Source organism: Tachyglossus aculeatus, chromosome 5 (genome assembly GCF_015852505.1).
Source record: "Tachyglossus aculeatus isolate mTacAcu1 chromosome 5, mTacAcu1.pri, whole genome shotgun sequence".
Taxonomy (NCBI): domain Eukaryota; kingdom Metazoa; phylum Chordata; class Mammalia; order Monotremata; family Tachyglossidae; genus Tachyglossus; species Tachyglossus aculeatus.
The window spans coordinates 69,165,750-69,175,048 of NC_052070.1; the positions used below are offsets into that span (position 1 = coordinate 69,165,750).

The following is a 9,299-nucleotide window of genomic DNA, read 5'->3' on the forward strand; positions in this document are numbered from 1 at the left end:
AGCAAAGACTCCTTCCCTTTGATTTTTAGGCCTTCCTCACTCGCTCAATCAATCAGTATTATTTATTGAGAGCTTACTGCGTGCAGAGCACTGTAGCAAACACTTGGGAGAGTAATAATGTAGCAAGTAAACATGACCCCTGTCCTCAAGAAGTTTACAGTCTAGTGGGAGAGACAGATGTACCCCACCCATAATGAGCTTACACACTTGTGTGACTGTGCACGTGTGTGTATGTTTATTGAATATTCAGTTATTCAGTTTATTGTGATTCCACTCCTTGTGAATTTTACTATGTCTCTCTCCCTTAGTAATAATAATAATAATGATGATGGTATTTATTAAGCACTTACTATGTGCAAAGCACTGTTCTAAGTGCTGGGGAGGTTACAAGGTGATCAGGTTGTCCCACGGGGGGCTCACAGCCTTAATCCCCATTTTACAAATGAGGTAACTGAGGCACAGAGACATTAAGTGACTTGCCCAAGGTCACACAGCAGATGTGGTGGAGCCGGGATTTGAACCCGTGAACTCTGACTCCAAAGCCCATGCTCTTTCCACTAAGCCACGCTGCTTCTTCATAGCATGTAAGCTCCTGATGGGCAGGGAAGATGTCTTGCACCATTCCAAGTGCTCAGTAGAGTACAGTGCATTCAATCAAATACCATTATTATCACTACTACTACTTGGGCTATGTGTTCAGTTACAACACAAATTGCCACATTTTTAGATTCCAGAATGGTCTTGCCCTGCAAGTTTTCTTCGGTCTGAAACAGCACAAGAATGCCATCTAGTCTCATGTCTGGCTACGAAAGTAGAAGCAGCACAACTTTTTGACGCCTTCTAGACTGATGGCAAAGCCTCAAAGAGACAATATCCCATGTGATTATCTTGTGTCAACCCCAGTGCTCAGAACAGTGCTTGGTACCTAGTAAGCCCTTACAAATATCCCAATTATCAAATCTTTCCTTGTTAAAATAGCTTAGTGCAAGCACAGGAATTTTGGGGGAGCAGAGAAGACAGTAAGGGTGGGTTGAGGTAGATGTGGCAACCCTCCAGCCTGGTGGCTCTTTCTGATGGGTTGAAGATTGTGCCCCCCTGCCCCCAGGGTCGCACCTGGAGAATGTCTAGTACTCTACCATTCTCAACTATGGGAGGGAGAGTCAAGCAGAGGCATACCCATTCCATTCCTAGCTTGGGCAATGGCTAGTGAGTGGAAGGCAATCTGCTACAAGTCAAAACTCACCTGCGTGGAACAGAGTCAAGGGTGGAGACTCAGGTTTACTGCATGGGGGGAGGTAATGGTAAGCCACTTCTGTATTTTTACCAAGAAAACTCTATGGATACACTACCAGAATGATTGCAGATGGAGGTTGGCCATTCTGAGAGATGTGTCCATGGAATCGCTATGAGTCGGGGATGACTAGACGGCATAAGACAAGACAAGAAGGTTGTGCCAGGGGCAACATGGAAGGTAAGTAAGAAATGGAAAAAAACACATCAATCACCAGCATCATAATAATTGATAATTATGGTATTCGTTATGCACCTTCTATGTGCCAAGCACTGTACTAAAAACTGGAGTAGATACAAAATAATCAGGCTCCACATGGAGTTCACAGGCTAAGTGAGGGGAGGGATCATGGAGAACAGTTGCAAATGAGGGAACTGAGGCACAGAGAACTGACCCAATCAATCGTATTTATTGAGTGCCTACTACGTGCAGAGTGAAGAGACTTGCCCAAGGTCACACATGGCAGACAAATGGCAGAACCAGGATTAGAATCCAGGTCCTCTGATTCCCAGGCCTGTACTCTTTCCACTAAGTCAAACTTTCCCTATCATTGTGCTACTATGTTTGGCCCATGCTGGGCAGCAGCAGCATGGGAGAGAGACGAGGATGGAGACTTGAATTTACTGCTCAGAAGGCAGTAATGGTAAACCACTTCCGTATTTTTACCCAAAAAACTCTCTGGATCCACTACCAGAACAATTGTGGATAGAGAGCGGGGTGTTCTGAGGAGAGATGTGTCAGTGGTGTCGCTATGGGTCGGAAACGCCTCAACAGCATAAAACAAGACTATGTTTGGAGATACATCACATTAAGTGTCAAGGATTTAACACATAATTTTAAATTCTATAGTAGAATAGGTAAAGGTAGGGCTTTGGGTGACCAGAAAGAATCTAAATGTTAATACATCACTAGTTCAATTCTCATAGAAGTTCAGTATCAGTTTTGTTGCTGGTATGCCTTTTATTTTTGGGTCAGTGTCTTGGATTATCTTAGATCATAGGATCTTGGAGGCAGGAATCAACTCTGTTCAACTTGCTTTGTACAGTGCCCAGCCCAGACCCACAGGTAAAAATGATCTGTCATCCCCAATTTAAGCATTGTTCTAAGGACTGGGGTAGATACAAGATAATCAGATGGTCCCACGTGGGGCTCACAGTCTTCATTCCCATTTTACAGATGAGGTAACTGAGGCACAGAGAAGTTAAGTGGCTCGCCCAAGGTCACACAGCTGACAAGTGGCAGAGCCGGGATTAGTCTAAAACTAATTTACTACTACAATATTTAAATTAGTTACAATAATAAACAATTGAAGTGAGCACAGCATGGAACAACAGGCCCTTCTATCTGATCAGATCAGTTTATAAAGGGAACTTTCCTTTCTTGTCCTAGTAATTAATACAAGTAGAGTTTTTACAGTTTACATTTTCATAGGATTCGATGAACAGGATTCACAGCCTGTTTGTGGGTTGGGTTTGTTGTGGGCCTTTGGGCTTTGTTTTAATGAAATCTTTTTCCTGAAAAACTTTAAAGTTGGGGGACAGGTTAGAGATGGCTGAAGCACTTGTGTGTTTCCAGTACACATGTGTGTGTCGTGAACGAGAATTCTGAGATGTAGATTTGAACTGGACCAGAAAGCAAAGTTGGAATGTCTCAAGGTCCACAAAACTAAATGTCTTCCTATGACTGAAGGCAGCTCTTATTGATTATCTTTCTTCTTTCATCCTGATTCACTCTTCCATTTTAAAAGCAGCATCTGAGACTCCACACAGTGAACTTAATTTTCTCTTTGGCCCCCGACTCCATCTCGAAGATATGTTTTTAATTAGTTTTGCATAACAAGACAATTTCTAAGTATTAAGTCCAGTTAGGGAGGTTTTCCCACCCAGAATCTTGTGGGCTTTGCAAACATTCTATAAACACACAAAGCTTGTACTGTGTCTGCACCAGACTACTAGTTTAAAAGCCCTAAGACCCTCAACATAATGTCAGGTCCTGAACAACAACAACAAAAAAGAAATATCAGGAGAGTGGATTAAAATCAGAGTTTGTTTAGATTCATTTCACACAGTAATAATAATAATGATGGTATTTAAGCGCTTACTATGTGCAAAGCACTGTTCTAAGCGCTGACTCAATAAATAGGATTGAATGAATCCATTTCCTGAGGCTTCTAAAAGCTTTCAAATACAAATTTCTCTTGAACAAAGAGCAAACCTAAACCTACTCTTGGCCACTTAGAAGTAGCCACTATGTAAACCACTTACTCGCCCAGAATGGGTCGCAATTAATGTCAGGTGACTAGACTAGGCTAGAAATATATGGTGATTTCATTTGTTTTACTACTTTGCACCTTCACAGTTTAGGGGGTTGCGGGGAGGGAGTACAGAAAACAAGTGTGGGTGGGCTGATAAATTATTCACCCCTATTTACAAGGCTGATGCAAACCCTGGCAATAAGTTTATTATATTTTTTCTTCATGCCCTAATGTCATTTCTGCCTTGACTGTGTAGTTTAGTGCTCATTTTTCACTGGCCTCTAAAAACAGTCTGTGAAAAATTAAAACTGACTGACATGTTAAAAGGGCAATAAAGTTGAAATTACAATTCCCCCGATTCCGATTAAACTTTGTTAAAGAGGCTATCGGTTGCCTCAATGTATCTTGCTAGTGAAAACTTTCCTGAGATGAACAGATTCCTAAAATGCAACTGCTATCTTGGGGAAAATAACTACTGCTAATGTACGTGGCAACACTCACAGTAATTTGAAACCAATTTTATTTTTTGTTTCAACCTAGCAATTAGGGTAATATGATTAAGTTTTCAACAAATTGTTTCACTCTTTAAGAAAGCAACTATGTTCCAAGATTACGGCTGTCCATATTCCATCCTATTTTAAGGGTTAATAACTTTAACCACAGAAATTTGCTCCAGGCCAAAACTTGGCAAGGAAGGCAGAGAGCCTGAGAATCATTTTTCTTTATAATTTGGAGGTAATCGATTTGGCCATTTTCGTTTATGAGTGATAAAACACATGGCCAAACCACCTCTTTTAACAATTGGTTATTGAAGTGATCTTGTAACAATTTTGCATCTATTGGTTATTGATCCTCTGAGCTGTTTCTCATCATCAATTTCTATATGACATACATACAGTACCGTAATAAACACAAGAAATAATAATTGTGGTATTTGTTAAGCGCTTACTATGTGCCAGGCACTGTACTAAGCACTAGGGTAGTTACAGGATAATCTGGTTGGACACAGTCCCTGTCCTAAATAGGGCTCATAGTCTCAATCCCCATCTTATAGATGAGGTAACTGAGGCACAGAGAAGTGACTTGCCCAAGGTCACACAACAGACAAGTGGCATAGACAGAACTAAAACCCAAGTCTTCTGACTCCCAAGGGTCTGCTCTTGAGACTTAGAGCGCATCGCTTTGTCGCATAGCTGTGTGTCCATCATTTCCAATGGAAATCACTCAAGTGATCAATGAGCTTTCCCTACTACACTCTTACAATTCTGCGATTCCATGATTGGGCTTTTCCGGCCCAAGAAGCCAGATTATATCTATCAACTAAAGGGGATTAAATCTCTTCTCCAGCTAATCCTCAAGCACTAGATATGGCTTTAAAAGGACAAGGAACAACAAAGACAGACGAAATGTGCAATTTCTCAGATTTAGTTGCTTTTGAAAATAAGACAACATGAAATTGTTATGTTTTCACACCAGGGAGGTAGTCCACCCCGACTCTCTCATTGGAAATACCCTTTAAATTCTGGGTTCTGTATAAAGAATTTTAGGGTCAAATACTCCCCTGAAGTCAACAGTCTTTTTTTAAGATCACGTCCTGAAATGTCTGAGGTCAGAGGCATTTCCCGAAAGAAGCAGTCTAGTTTATTGTTTGTTTTTTCGTGTGATGCTGAAATTTGTACAAATCTCTAATGAAGTTCAGCCTGACCACCCAGAAATCTTGCTATTCTTTTGCCCAAGTCCCCAAATATAAACTGACTTTTCCCTAAATAGATCCTTAGGGTAGCAATGTTCTGGTTCCTTTCCTTGCCATCCCTTCCTGGTGAACTTTCTAACATCCTTTCCTCTCCCCCTTAATAATCTACCATGGGTTTATCATCCATGAACCTTTTAACATCTTCCAATATTTACCCTTTAATCAATCCATCAAGGTCCGACTATCAGGACTGTGAGCCCCACGCCAGACAAGGTCTGTATCCAACCCAGTTTGCTCTTATCCACCTCAGCGCTTAATACAGTGCCTGGTACATAGTAAGCACTTAAGCATACCACAATTATTATTAAACTAAACTTAGCTTCCTGATCAGTTTGAAAACTAAAGTAGGCCACTGACCAGTGTAACTCTTGACCCCAGGAAATATCACTAGCCTTGGGTTAAGCAGAGACCTAAGCCCAAATTCTTTCTCTAAAACACCTGTCTTCCTGACAGCTATCCTCAGGGTAATCAGTATATTTAGCCTGCCAATTCAGGTTTGCCAGGAGCTGAGGCTGAAGACAATAAACCTAAAACGTCTTTGGTCCATCAACTGTGTTTTCTGAGTGTCCACTGAGGGCAGGCCACAGTATTACCCAAGGTCAAGTTTTCACTGTGTAATAGGGTGTTTCCAGTTTTCTTTTTTTTTCCCCAAGTTGTTCATGTCCAATTTTGTAGTGAATCTAGGTCACTGCCAGGAAGCTGCCCCTATGTTTAGCTTGTCCTGTCTTGTCTTACGCTGCCGAGTCGTTTCCGACCCATTGTGACTCCAAAGGCACATGTCCCAGAACGCCCCACGTCCACCTGCAATCATTCTGGTAATTAATACATAAAGTTTAGCTACCCACTCTGAATAGGAAAAATGTGGAGTAACGTGGCTTAGTAGATAGAGCAAGGCCTGCGAGTCAGCAGGGCCTGGGTTCTAGTTCCAGCTCCGCTACTTGTCTGTTGTGGGGCCTTGGGTAAGTCACTTAATTTCTGTGCCTCAATTACCTTTACAACTGTGAGCCCTATGTAAGACATAGACCGTGTCTTGTAGCTTGTACCTTTTATCAGCCAACAGTGCTTGGCATATAATAAGTGCTTAACAAATACCATTTTTAAAAAAGTTCATTTATTCATTCAATCGTATTTATTGAGCGCTTACTGTGTGCAGAGCACTGTACTAAGCGCTTGGGAAGTACAAGTTGGCAACATATAGAGACGGTCCCTACCCAACAGTGGGCTCACAGTCTAGAAGTTCTTCCCAGAAGGCTAATGGACAGGCGCCTTGGGTCAATCAATCAATCAGTCGTATTTATTGAGTGCTTACTGTGTGCAGAGCACTGTACTAAGCTCTTGGGGAGTACAAGTTGGCAACATATAGAGACAGTCCCTACCCAACAGTGGGTCAAGAAGGATTATCCCTCCCCCCAACAAAATTCTACAATTCTCCCTCAAAAAAATGTATCCCAATCTAACTGTTGTTGAGTTGTACTAGACAGAGTTTTTTGATTCCATTTAGTTTCTAAATAAAAGTACATTTTGGTGTTGAGGCAGATTCTACAGGAGTTTTCCAGGAGGAGCCGCTGTGCCCTGGAGAAAACCAGAGCTCCTCCTCCCCCTGGCCTTTGCCCAGTAATATGAGAACTCAGCTGCAATGCTGGCCATTTTCTTTTGGAGCAGTATGTCTTTAAGTCCTGCACGAATCCTTGTGCCCTGGCCATGGCTGAAACTACTCTGTGGGTTTGGGCTCCACTCTTTATTTGGCCTCTAGTTGTTCTGTCAATTGGTTAGTCAACAGGAACAGGAAAATGAACAGGAACACCAACAGGAACACGTCAACAGGAGGAAAGTGGAATCTGAACCTCCATGACCCTCCCCCAGGCTTTTTCATTCATTCATTCATTCAGTTATATCATCATCAATCGTATTTATTGAGCGCTTACTATGTGCAGAGCACTGTACTAAGCGCTTGGGAAGTACAAATTGGCAACATATAGAGACAGTCCCTACCCAACAGTGGGCTCACAGTCTAAAACAGTGGACTCACATTCATTAATAATGATGGTGTTTGTTCAGCACTTACTATGTGTCAAATACTGTTAGATTACCCCAGCATTAGGCTCCACATGGGGCTCACAGAGTAAGTAGAAGGGAGAACAGCTATTGAATCCCCATTTTGCAGTTGAGCAAACTGAGGCACAGAGAAATAAAGTGATACGTCCAAGGTCACACAGCAAAATGGTGAAACTGAGATTAGAACCCAGGTCCTCTGACTCTCAGCCCCATGCTAATAATTAATAATAAATAATAATAATTGTGGTATTTTGTAAGTGTTTACTATGTGCCAAGCACCATACTAAGAGCTGGAGTAGGTATAAAATGATCAGACTGCACATGGGGCTAACAGTCAGTCCTGAGTGCTGGGGTAGATATAGGATAATTAGATTCCATATGGGTCTCATAGAGTAAGTAGGAAGGAGACCAGGCATTGAATTCCCATTTTGCAGAGGAGGTAACTCAGGCACAGAGAATTGAAGTGACTTGCCCCAGGTCACACAGGAGACCAGTGGGTAAAGCTAGAATTAGAACTCAGATCCTCTGATTCCCAGGCCCATGCTCTAACCACAAGGCATGCTGCTTCCTCCCTGATGACTAGGCAAGGACCGAAGAAAGCAGTCATTCTACCCAAAGCAGGGAACTCCTCCCTGGAGGTTTCCGGTATACTTTGTACAGAGAGAAAAGAGCAGGCCAGATTTTCTTCTCCTCATAATGATGTCACGGTGCATTCCAGTTAAAATCCCAGATATCATTTTGAGACTAATCTAAACACTTAGGACTGACATGCTTTCTTTTCTGATCTCCTGAGAGAAATGCCCTAAAGGATACTGCCGCCTGCTAAAACCAGCCCCTGGAGGGAGGAGTTAACTCCTGAATAAACCTTCAATGAAAATCAGACTCCTTCTAAATGGGATTCAGGAAGAGCTCAATATCTGTGTGTATAATTTCCCAGCACACAGGAAGTGCTTAATAAATACTATTGCTACTACTAGTAGTAGTAGTACTACTGCTACGATCTAACCAGAGAGTAATTCTTGTCACATTTTGGACTTCCTTACAAAGTCTACTTCAGAGAATGTTCTTACTCTCTCCTAAAGCATGAAACTAACCCTGGACAGATAGGTCCTGGCTTGGTAGAAATGAAAGCACAAATTGAAAGTAAGGAGACAGATGGGTCTCATCCTAGCCCTGCTTCTGACCTTCTGTGTAACTTCTGACAAGTTGTTTCATCACTGTGGCTTTTGTTAAGGGCTTATTATGTGCTAAGCACCATTCCAAGTGCTGGGATAGGTACAAGAGTCAAATCAGACACTCAGTCCCTGTCCCACATGGGGTTTTCAGTCTAAGTAGGAGGGAGAACAAATATTGTATCCCATTTTATAGTTGAGGCAACTGAGGCACACAGAGGTTAAGTGACTTGCCCTAGATCACACTGCAGGCAAGCAACAGCTGAGATTAGAACCCAGGTCCTCTGACTCCCAGGGCTGGGCTTTTTCCAGTAGGCCATGATGCTTTCCAATTTAACTTCTTTGAATCTCAGTTTCCTCATCTGTGAAGTGGGGATAAGATACCACTCTTTCAAATTCTTAGATAAGACTGCATCGGCCTCTTCTCTGATTGCCTGTCCCCCTGTCTCTCCCCACTTCAGTCTATACTTCACTCTGCTGCCAGGATTATCTTTGTACAGAAACGTTCTGGGCATGTTACTCCCCTCCTCAAAAATCTCCAGTGGCTGCCTGTCAACCTACACATCGAGCAAAAACTCCGCACTCTTGGCTTCAAGGCTGTCCATCACCTCGCCCCCTCCTACCTCACCTCCCTTCTCTCCTTCTACAGCCCAGCCAGCACCCACCGCTCCTCTGCCACTAACCTCCTCGCTGTACCTTGTTCTCGCCTGTCCCGCCATCGATCCCCGGCCCACGTCCTTCCCCTGGCCTGGAATGCCCTCCCTTCACACATCT

The 9,299-nt window shown here is 42.7% G+C and overlaps 1 non-coding gene across 1 annotated transcript; it reads left to right on the forward strand.

Annotated features, from left to right (window-relative positions):
* The first annotated feature begins 1,095 nt into the window (after nucleotides 1-1,095).
* Nucleotides 1,096-1,233, forward strand: LOC119929248. Its single transcript, XR_005451382.1, has one exon. It is a non-coding gene; the product is annotated as a small nucleolar RNA SNORA7 (small nucleolar RNA).
* Nucleotides 1,234-9,299: the final 8,066 nt, after the last annotated feature.